Below are 11641 nucleotides of genomic sequence, written 5' to 3' on the forward strand. Positions count from 1 at the left end.
AGAGAAAGAGAGAGTGGGGATAGGACAGAGGATGGTTAGCCATCTCAGATCGGGCAAGCCGAAAGAGGATACAGGAGAAGGGAGGTCTGGTGAGGAGAAAGAGTGGAGAATGGGGGATAGGAGAGAGGATGGTTGGGCCGTCTTACGTTGGGCTGTGGGATGGATTTGGCCCATTAGCTTTTAGGATTTTTCATTTTTCCTTTTCTATTTCTTTTCTTCCTTTCTTTTATTTTCTAGGTATATATGTATATATACTATATATTATTTATTATACAACACAAATCAAACAAAAATATATTAAAGCAATTGCAAGTAAAAATTTAGGAACCTTTTTACTATATACATATATTATAGATTTATTTATTCTACTTATTTGATTTCTTTTGTATAAAAATAAAATTTTGAATTTTTACAAATTTGGACTGTTTAGCTCTAAAAACATCAGACGGTAACTAACTATGTAGCCACTTACACATCCGGTCATTTAGCTTTCTTTTTCTTATTACTACTCCACTTTCCGAGACGAAATTTGACGCGCCGCTCGACCGACGAGTCATTTACTTTGCCGTATAGGAATAAAGGATGCATGGAAGAAAGCGACCGGGCGGTGGGCTAGGAGCAAGGTTAGGTGATGGAACCACGCAACATATTGACATGCCGTAGACAAGCATCGGTCGTTAGCGGCTTAGTGCTACGGGTGTACAGCCAGGTCACTTTACTGTATGTTCTCTTTTATTTTTCATATAAGATATTGATACGATCTTTAATAAATATATTTGATTATTATTTTTATAACTATTTTTGGTAAAAATTGATAAAAACTAGATAATGTCAAAGTACTTTTTATGACAAATTTATTACTATCATTTTTATGAGACAAATCCTAATAATTTTATGTATATTAATAATCAAAGTTTTTAGAATTTGACAGAACGTATTTTAATAAAACATCTATTTTAGAAAGGAGGTAGTATATATGTTCAGTGAGAAAGCGCGTACTTTTGTTACATGACATTTTTTGTATTTCTAATAATTTTCTAGCGTGAATAAGAGACATGTGCATGTACATGTTGGTGTGAGTGCAGTGTGCGTTGAGTGTATGCGTCTTCAATGTACTTCCTAGAAAATAGATCTTTTGTTTGGTCCATAATCTCAACACGGGCAGCCGATTATCAGGCTTCGACTCAGTCCTGGAATTCGATATCGAACCAGTCATCAGAGGCCGTATTATTTCCAGACAATGATGATTCACCAAGATCCCTCACGGGATTCTGTTCATTTTATTTCTTTGCTGATACAGACCACACCACATCAAAAGATAATCTCTGTAAAAAGGTACGCATTTCAAACCAAAAGGCATGACACACAGGTGTACAAAACATCAAATTCTAAACCACAGTTCGTTCGTACCTGTTGCAATGAATCAGCTTCTTGCCCTATCAAGCTCGCGCGCGAGGGCGCGCACGGCGCGCCAGTGCTCGTCGAGCGCCTGCCTGTGCTTATCCTGCAGTGGCCTCTGCCGGTTCAGCGCGACGCCGAGCGCCATCATGGCGTGGTCCTGGCAGTCGATCCTCAGCGGCGCAAGCAGATGCTGAGGGATTTGACCGGACTGCTGGCTGCCGTCGGCATCGATGCGCGGCAGGAACGACTGCCCGTAGAGCGCGGCGCCGAGCCAGTGGCCCAGTACTCGGACAGGCTTCTCCAGTTCTTCACCTGCTCGACCATGTGCGCCGGCAGCACGCTGTGCCGCGCGGCGTTGCACATCACGTGTCCGACCACGCCAGCCACGCTCCTGAACCTGATGGCCTCGCAGATCATCACCGCGATGACCATCAGTGACCTCGCAATCTCCTGCTGGCTGCCGCCGGCGTTGGCTCCCGCGGCGGCGAGCTGCCATACCGCAGCGACGAGCTCCTCCTTGCCGAGTATGACTTTCTCCAGTGCCATGTCGGCCGCTCGCTCCATGCCCTCGTAGTTGTCGGTGAACGCGAGCTGTGTCGCTGCACTGATGACCGAGCCTCCCCGGAACTCCCACCACCGCCCGGCCGGCCCTGCCGGGCTCCGGTAACCGGAGATGTAGAGGTTGTCCGCTCGTACCCGGAGGAGCACCGAGTCCCCGGAGCTGCACCGGAGTGTGACGCCGAACCACGGTGCCTTCCTGGGGTCCTCTTCCTGTGGAGGGAGCACGACGAGCTCCAGGTGGCGTGTCGCGCCGGCATGGAGCACGAGCTCGTCGCGCATGCCAACGATGAACCTGCCGTAAGACGACCCTTGGGAGACGTCGAGCTCCGCCGTGAACGCCGGGTTTTCCATGGCAGGTGAAGGATGACTAAGCTGACAACTGCAGGAGGATACAAGATTGGCCACTTGAACATTCTTTAATAGGCCAGCAAACAGAAGAGGTCAACACGGAACTCACGAGGCAGCTGAGCTATGCACATATAATTTGCAGTGACATACAAGTTGACTTCTAATAAAATGCGTTTCCTCTACCTCATGCGACTGAAAATCGCCTAACATACAACCGATGGCGCCGCCGATGAGTTAGTTGAGGGGGGTTTTGATTCACGGGAAGGGGGTTCTTCTGGCGGCGTTAGAGGGATGGAGGGCGGAGCGCTACGGGTGGTGGAGAACGACCTGTGGGTGATGTCGGTAGCGAGAGATAAGGAAGCAGCCTGGTGCCATGGTAGGTGCAGATCCAGCGACGTCAGGAGGCGAGCAAGATGGGGCGAGAGCTGCTGCATAGGGAGGAGAGAGAAGATAGTTCTGCTGGAGGTAGTAGACGGCCCGTGAGCCATGTCCACGTTGGTCAACTGTAAATTTTGTTAGAAACAGTCGCCTGAGTCTATCCCCTAAAAACAATCAACGACTTGGCGTGTCAGCTTAAAATAATGAATAAGCTAGCCAAAGATCAGAAGTGAAGGTTTGACATAGAAATCGTTATCATACATGCATAGAAAGAATACAAAAATGGTACATGAACAATGGACTTGGACTTACACTCATCCTGGGTATGATCATAACAATATGCGGTACAATGAACATTCTGAAAACCGGTTTTCCATTTCACCCTATCATTTCACAATCTTCTCTAAGGGTGAACTACAAACAAAAACTATGATATGTTGTGCCAAAAGAGGACGCCTCAGTACGGCCTGTATCGATAGTCCATTCTTGATCTGCTGCTGCTTCCACTGGAAGCATAACCATACTGTAAAATGGGAAAGATTAGTCAGGGCGTACGTCAGAAAATATCAAGTAAAGAATCGACAGCGCAACCAATCTTGAGACCCAGTTTGCAATTGCTGCGGCTTTTCAAAAGGCACCTGTAATTTTCTATTTTTCTGATTATAACTACTTGAAAGCATTTTTTTAGCCATAACACAAACAATAATTGAATTAACGAGACTCCTATGACTAACAAAAATTGCACATTGCGATACAGAAGAGCAACCAAATTAGCCCTTAAGCATACCATACGAGTGCCTCTTTTGGAAAATGCATCTACAGGCAGCTTTAAAACTAATGCACACTTACATTATAATCAACGATACCAGCGAATCGGCCATAAGACCGCATTGGACCATAAGCTCCAGAGGCATCTGCAGATTCAATGTAACCTGCACTTGAAGCGCCCTCAAGTGGCTCAGCAGTGTCGACAGCGACCTGTTTTTTTTTATGCACCACAAGGTAATATTAACAAAAAAATTGGTGTGCATTATTTTTGCTGTGTATGCATTTCTGCATGTAATGTATGGGTGGAATACATAGTAACTTTCATGGCCTCACCTCCTGTCCCAGAATTTCATGACTTCTCCCAGCTACACGATCTGCCACACCACCATCAGCAAAAGTAACAAAACCAAAACCTCGATGCCCCCTGTTCTTAGGATCCTAAAAGATAAGTAGGAAAGGTAAGACAAGGAAAAGTTAGGAACAGGACCAATAATGATAGACACAGCCAAACCTTTGGAATGTACACATCCACAATCCGACCAAATCGACCAAAGTAATGCCGTAAATCATCAGTATTTGCTTCCTGTGGAAGTCTGCCAACAAATATCTTTGTGGCCATCCCAAACCCACCCAAGTATCCTTCAAGCGAATTTAAAAGCAATGTTAAATTAAGAATCGGTCTTATTTCAAGTCAAATATCAGGAAAGGTACACAGCCTAAGACTTACTTCCATAAGCTGATCCTGGATGATCATACAGTGTTGGTGCACCCATAGCTGCATACCTGGTGCCAGCTGTAATATATGCATCATAGGCACCATAACCACCCTGAACTGCTCTGCTTGGAGGGTATCTGACATCTTCATCCTGCTATGTATGGGCAAATGCAGTTCCACAAATGGATAATTAGTGTATTCTACTTAATAGAACATTAGTAACGGAGATAGCACAGTAGAAGATAACAAATAAATTCGACCTGCACCGAGATATGTTGATTAGGGGCCTACCTTTGGAGTTGCACGGTCAATAACTACAGTTGTACCATCAAGCTCATGTGTCTCTTGCATGACTTTGTCCACACAGTCTAAATTACAGTCCAGCATTAGAAAATATAATCATAGATAATGAAAGGATAAGAAGTATCCAATACCATTATAATAAACCAAACATAAGAAACAATATAAATGTTAAAGCTAAATAACTTGTTGGAAAATAGTATTAAATTGAAACGATAAATTATGAAACGAAAGTCAGATGCAAGCATATTTGGGACACTGCACTTTGGATACTCAGAATGAGCATCAATAAGCAGAAATATCATAGAATCCAAGCTGAAATTCGTTAGTAAAAAGCAGGTATGTACCATCCAACACAAAAAATTGGAGCCAAAACTGGGGTGGCCCTTTTTGCCACTGCATTTTTGGCCAAAGGATCGGAGGAAATCTGATATTTTGGCTGCAAATGTTGTAGGGACATTCCCAAGATCGGTAATGAACCAAATGCTAGTCCAATTTGAGGGGTGTGACCAAATTTTAGGACCTGTCTGTTTCGGCCTGCTCTTGGCTTCTGCTTCTGTCAGAAGCACAGAAGTCCAAACAAACAGGTTTGCTGAAAAATTACTTCTAGAGAAACTAAAAGCTTGCTTATGAAGAAATAACTAGAAGCTGAGAAGTTAGCTAAGAGTAACTTTTCTGAGAAGTGATGTGCTGAGAAGCAAAAAAATATTGTAAAAGTCATCAGCAAAAATCCAAAAGTAGCTTTTCAGCAAAACCAAAAGCACAGTTTTTCAGAAAAGCCAAAAGCAGAAGCTCAAACAAACAGATCCTTAGTGAGCATGGTTGGAGCTCCCAACTTCCAACTAAACATACTTAAAATGCATCCAACAATTATGTCATAGCAATATCCAATCATAGGGTTATGACTTTATGTCTTTTCAAATCATTTGCCCTAAGAAGGCTAAAATATGTGTAGAAGAAGGATTCATAGCTATTACTTGCTTTGTAATTTCTGTTAATGTCATGCTGCTTAATTCTATAGGTGTGATTTCATTTTAAAGCAACATATGACAAATATTTTCCTCTCTCCGGTAATAAATACTTGACATTTTGGACATGGCACGGTCTTCAAAACGTAACTTAGGCCGCTAATTTCTATTTTAATTTTTAATACATTGGAAAACCCGAATAAATATAATATTTTGAAGTACAATTCGAGACGAATCTACAATATGATTTTCATGTTCCAAAACTAAATATTTAGGCTCTGTTTGTTTCCTGCTTCTGCTGCTACCAGAAGCAAGAACAAATAGGGTTCTAGAGAAGTGGCTTCTGGAGAAGCCAGAAGCTTGCTTCTGAGGAAAATAAACTAAAGCTGAGAAGTTCGGTGAGAGACACTTTTCTAAAAAGCTGTGTGCTGAGAAGCTAAAAAATTGTTATAGAAACCAACAACCTATTTCCAAAAGCAGCTTTTCAAACAAGTTAAAAGCACGACTTTTCAGAAAATCCCAAAAGCAGAAGCCCGAACAAACAGGCCCTTAAAAAGATATAGGTAGTCAAAGTTTATAAAGTTTGACCACATATATGTCCAAAATGTCACTTAATGTGAACAGAGGTGGTATTTGGTAACTATGAAACACCAATACTTCAATCTAGGACCGTATTCATATCAGATACCATATCCGATACGGATACGACGTCGATACGTATCCTCGGAGTATCGAAAATAAATAAATTAGAAAAATACGGATACCTTGTGGATACTTCTATAGGATACGGCTTAAATAAATAAATTAGAAAAATACGGATACTTTGTGGATACTTCTATAGGATACGGCTTGGCCCAATAGTGCAGCTTCGGCCCAGCAGGTAACCTAAATGGCTAGCCACACGCACGCTTCTCACGTCTCCCTCTCGTTTCGCCAACCGCTTGCACGCTCCTCTCATCTCGCCAACTGCCACCCGCTCGCTCCCTCTTGACGGTCGCCACCAAACCGGCGCTAACACCCTAGAGAGCAAGAGCCACCGCCTCGTCTCACCCGCCGCCCGCTCGCTCCCTCTCGACGGTTGCCACCAAACCGGCGCTAATGCCCGAGAGAGCAAGAGTCGCCACCTCATCTCACCCGCCGCCCGCTCGCTCCCTCTCGGCAGTCACCACCAAACCGGCACCGACACCCCAGAGAGCAAGAGTCGCCGCCTCATCTCACCTGCCACCATGAACCCCCAGTAGTAAGTCCCCCTCCCCCACCTCTCTATTCATGCTGCCACTTCCGATTTGGTTGGTGATGGGCTCGTGGAATCTGTCATGATCAGGGCAAAGTCGGGTAAATGACCGATCTTGTGGCCGGCCATGGGGGCAAGCCCAGTGGCCACCGATTCGGGTCCCTCTTACCCTGTCTGCTCGGAGCTTTGCAAAGTCACGATGCTTTCTCTCTGCCTAGTTATAGATGTGTTGTCCATGTATGTTGGGCATGTGTTTACAAAGTCTTTAGCATGTGTTGATGTGCGCGACGATGTGATTAGTTGCTTGGGTTATGATGTCATGTGATGAGATGATTTTATGTTTTTGTGCAGTGACTACCTCTTCAAGCTCCTACTCATCGGGGACTCAAGTGTCGAGAAGTCTTGCCTGCTGCTGAGGTTTGCGGTGAGGATTCTTTTCTTCCCCTTCCCCACATATGATCAAACAGGTGTTCTTGCTCAGTGTCTTTTGTTAAGTTTGAGAACATGGGAGTAAATTATTACTGTTTAATATATATATATATATATTAAAACGTATCCGCATATTGGGTTTTCTAGAAAAATACCATATCCCTGTATCTGTATCGGCCCGATACCGATACCCGTATTTGTATCGGTGCTGCATAGTTTGGTAATATTACTTAGTACCACCGCAAAAGGTCATCGAGTTAGAAAATACCATCCAACATGACATGTGAACTGCAGCCTCACATATCAACCTCACATTGGATTGCACTTTTCAAAATATACACCTTTGCAACAGTAATAAGCTGATTATTTCTACTGTTATTTCCCAATCCCGTCTTTCTATTATTATCTGCCCACTCTTCTATTTAATTTCAAGGGAGCAATGAATTTATAAATATCAAACTGCATGAGGCCTGAAAGATTCTATAAACATACCTGCACTCTCAAAAGTGACAAAACCAATTCCACGATGGCCTTTTGAGCGTGGCTCCTACATGAGATAGGATGGAAACATCGCCCACTTTAGTAAATGCTAATCATTGTAAATCGTAATTGCAATCTAGAAAGGTGCATTTTTTTTGTACAGCAAAGATTACTAGAATGAATCTAGAAATGTATTTTTTTTTATGTATTACAAGTAGCTTGGTCAACTCCGCCTATGTTGTACCAACATAGCCGGTCCCAAGGCCGGGTTAAGGAGGATTGTGATAGGCTTGGTGAGCCAATGTAAAAAACCCAACCATTCTTATGGAGATGAAACCTAAAAGAAAAGGCTGTTGTTGTTCTGGTCGCATTACAAGTAGCTTGGTCACCTTGCATTGTAATTTTAACCAAAAATTACCACAAAACTAACAATTACTTCATAGTCAAGATTTAGTTTTGCCCACGCTACGTAAAATTAATTGAATGAGATTAACAAAATTTAGCTCCATGGGTTGGCAATAGCCCATAAAACCAATGGTATACATCATAGCATAGGCAACTGTGTAATGAAAATTAGAAATAGTTAAAGCATGCATGACGAACAGCATCAACTTTAGTTGTCACTTCTCAGTCTAGCATTACTAGAACTGATGTTATGTTATTAGAAATTTCCCTTGCTTGACAATTGGAAAGTGACCAAAGCAAAGGCCAAGTCACTCATTTGATGATCTCAACTGTGAGCAAGAACCTCCAGCAGGAGTGCAGGACAGCACACCATTTTATAAACATCAGCAGAAACTTTAGTTCTCAAACAGTTATGCTCCTAAAAAAGAGAACAAAAGGCTGGAATATGTCAAATTGAATTCCAAACTGAAATAAAGAAAATTGATGTCGCTCAGGAACTAAATTTCTACACTATTTCATGTTTTTATTCCCATGATTTAATGTATAGACAACCATAAAGTCAGGCTGTGAAATCAAAACTAGATTAAAGCACTTACATCCAGGATATGATCAAACAAATACCATATCACTGCACAATCTTAAACAAGTCTAGTTTTCTCACCTTTGGCATATAAAGATCTATTATTTCTCCAAAAGCTTCAAAGTGCCTGTAAAGACACCATCATAGTTTAGACAAGTTGAAATATTAATTGGTGAGTAAATCACCAACAAACAAATGTATGGTAGAACTCACTTGCGTAACATTGGCTCATTCACAGACTGCGGAATTCGAGCGACAAATATCCTAGTAGCTTTCTTTCCTGGGGCTCGCATTTCTTCCTGCATGAAGAACTCATCAGTCATCATATTGTTACCAAGTAGCAAAATGCTGAAAACCTGGCACTGAAGAATTGCTGTTTTAAAGTTTTTCCATTAGCTATATGATTACCTTAGGAATTGCAATCTTCACTTCAAGAGTTCGGTTTCCAAGAACATGCTCACATTCAAGAACACTCTGAAAGGAGTTCACAGAGATGTTAAAGGTAACAAATGCAAACTCACCAAATAAACTAGGACAAATATGCCACTTGGTCACTGTTGAAATGTAAAACAACATTATGGTTAGCATATGTATGTATGGCATTCATGTTCCATTCTCATCAGATTAGGTATGTGGTCCATCGAATCGTTGATCTGTTGCGCAAAATCCTTTTAGATGAATTACTGTATTGACAGAAGACAAGGACAGATTTAGTAGACAATGAGTTGATGACAAAATTCCAATTGAAAATTTTAGTGGCAGTTAAGCAAATGAAATGGCATATAGTTCCAGAAACAGTCAAAGATGAGTCAAAAAGAATTCACATATTGACACTTGCACTTCATCAATAGTGTTCCAAGCAGTACATTCAGCAAAGTGGAAGTTCAAGCGACTATAGGAAATTAATTGGCTGGTTCCAGGTTGTCAAAGTTTCTTAACCGACTACAGCATAGAGCAACGATTATCTGATTCTCTCAGAAATATCCATATGCGTCCTGTATCATTGTTGATGGCTGGCATACCGGTAACTTCATTAGTTCCAACTGCACATAGCATGAGTTGTTTTAAACAGTGTGCAACAATTGCTTGGTTGCATACTAGATCTCAGAATCAAACATACAGCATCAAACTAGATTTTAATCACAGTTTGACATTTACACTTGGTACCTAGTGTTAAGTAGTTTGGGAGAATGTATAACATGCAGTGGATGATTAGTTACTCTTTTGTTCAAATGCTTGATGATGAACATTGCTCAAATACTTGATTTGTCAAAATGATTTTTTAACAGCATGCACAACATCACAGCTTCAGCATATGAAGTTTGCCACTCTAGGAGACAAATGGAGGTCTAGCTAGAGGTACCGCACCACAGCAAGGTAATCATGGAAAAACAAAAGCTATCAACCGCCGAAAGGCAACCATAATGTTCAGGTCTGTACATCGTCAAACAGTGCCATGCAAGGAGTAAGTATCTGTCCAAGTTAATATTTGATGATCACCTCAAGAGATAATGTACAGTTTCATTAATAACTAAGGGATAAGATTTCCTCCTAACCTTTGCATCATCAACTGATGAAAATGTCACATAGCCAAACCCGCGAGATCGGCCAGATGAGCGCTCCTGTTATGTTTTGAAGGTAAATTAGTATGGAATTGAAAAGAAATAATTTTTTATTCAAAATCTAGCAAAATACAACTCAGTTTTCAGTGAAGAAACACGAAAACAACAGAATGATTACGTACAAAACTACAAATCAACATTTTTTGACCAAAATTCTTAAATTACCAATTGAAAATAATTTACTAAAACTCACATGATGCAAATCAAAGTACAAAAGTAGAAAGAGTGCTTCGTGGAATTTAATATGAATATCAATTTGTCACAAACCTTCATTACAATGCAATCATCCAGGGGCCCAAACTTGCTCATGTACTCTCTTAATCCTTCGGTGTCCACATCCCAAGGGATTCCAAGGACCTATGCACATAAAGTGCCCATCCTCATTACCCCTGGAGAAAAGCATCCCTAAAAGAAATCTCATCAAACAGTAAGGGTTAGCCACTAACCACAAGCTTTGAAGCCATGCTAGCAACTACGCAGCTCTCTCGTTGCTCGGTGCAAAGAAAACTCCCGATCTATGTTTCTTCAGTGGCAGTCAAGGGACTGCCCCCCCTGAATCACCCAAATGTTGCAAAGGAATAATCACCCAACTCTGAGCCTCTCAGTCACTGTATAAGCACCCAACTCCGAGCCTCTCAGTCACTCCTGATGCTGAATTGACAATCTCCGCTCAGGATATCTCACTCAGCTCAAGGTAGTAACTAATAAAAGAATGGTAAAAGTCACTCGATTAGTATATTAACATCTAGAGGAGCGAATAGCAGTAACAGTGCTTCGTTAGTACTACTATTTTAAGATATATGAACATTATATATGTATCAGGATATGCAAAATTATAGGTCTAGAACAAAAGGTCGTGGAACCATGCTTGAGAAATTTTTTTTGTAAAACTCCATCCGAAACATTTCAAGATTCAACGTATAAGGCTGATATTACCGTGCTTCTATACTCGGACACAAGACTACTTACTGATTATTCGCCCAGAAACTAAAATCCATCACAAAATGACCTAACCTAACGATGGTAAGAAACGATCAAGGCTAAACCCTTGTGTCCTGAACTAATAATCCGGCTACCAATTTCGCAATACAAACTCCAACAATCCGAAGCACAGCTTATAAAATTCAGGGGGAACCGAAGATCTAAATGTTTCCCCAGATTGTACGGGAAGGACCACGGGGACGGACTACATCTCGACGAACGCGGAAAGGGAGGGGGGTGTACCTTGCAGGAGGAGATCACGCGGTGGCGGAGGACGCCGTCGCGCAGGAATCACCTGAAAGGAAAATGAGGACCTGAGGGCAGATTAGGGCCCGTGACTGGGAACAAGCTTCCCGTTTATACGTAGAGGCCCTCGACAAAATGTTGTATTTTCACTCTACCCCCTCTTGGGAATTTTTCATAATTTCTCAAAAAAAGATTTAATAGGTTTTCTGGGGAGGGGTGGGGGCA

The 11641-nt window shown here is 41.9% G+C and overlaps 1 pseudogene; it reads right to left on the minus strand.

Moving 5' to 3' along the window:
- Positions 1-1247: 1247 nt before the first annotated feature.
- On the minus strand, positions 1248-11559 carry LOC133884417 (uncharacterized; annotated as a pseudogene).
- Positions 11560-11641: the final 82 nt, after the last annotated feature.

The sequence above is a fragment of the Phragmites australis genome, chromosome 11 (genome assembly GCF_958298935.1).
Source record: "Phragmites australis chromosome 11, lpPhrAust1.1, whole genome shotgun sequence".
Lineage (NCBI taxonomy): Eukaryota > Viridiplantae > Streptophyta > Magnoliopsida > Poales > Poaceae > Phragmites > Phragmites australis.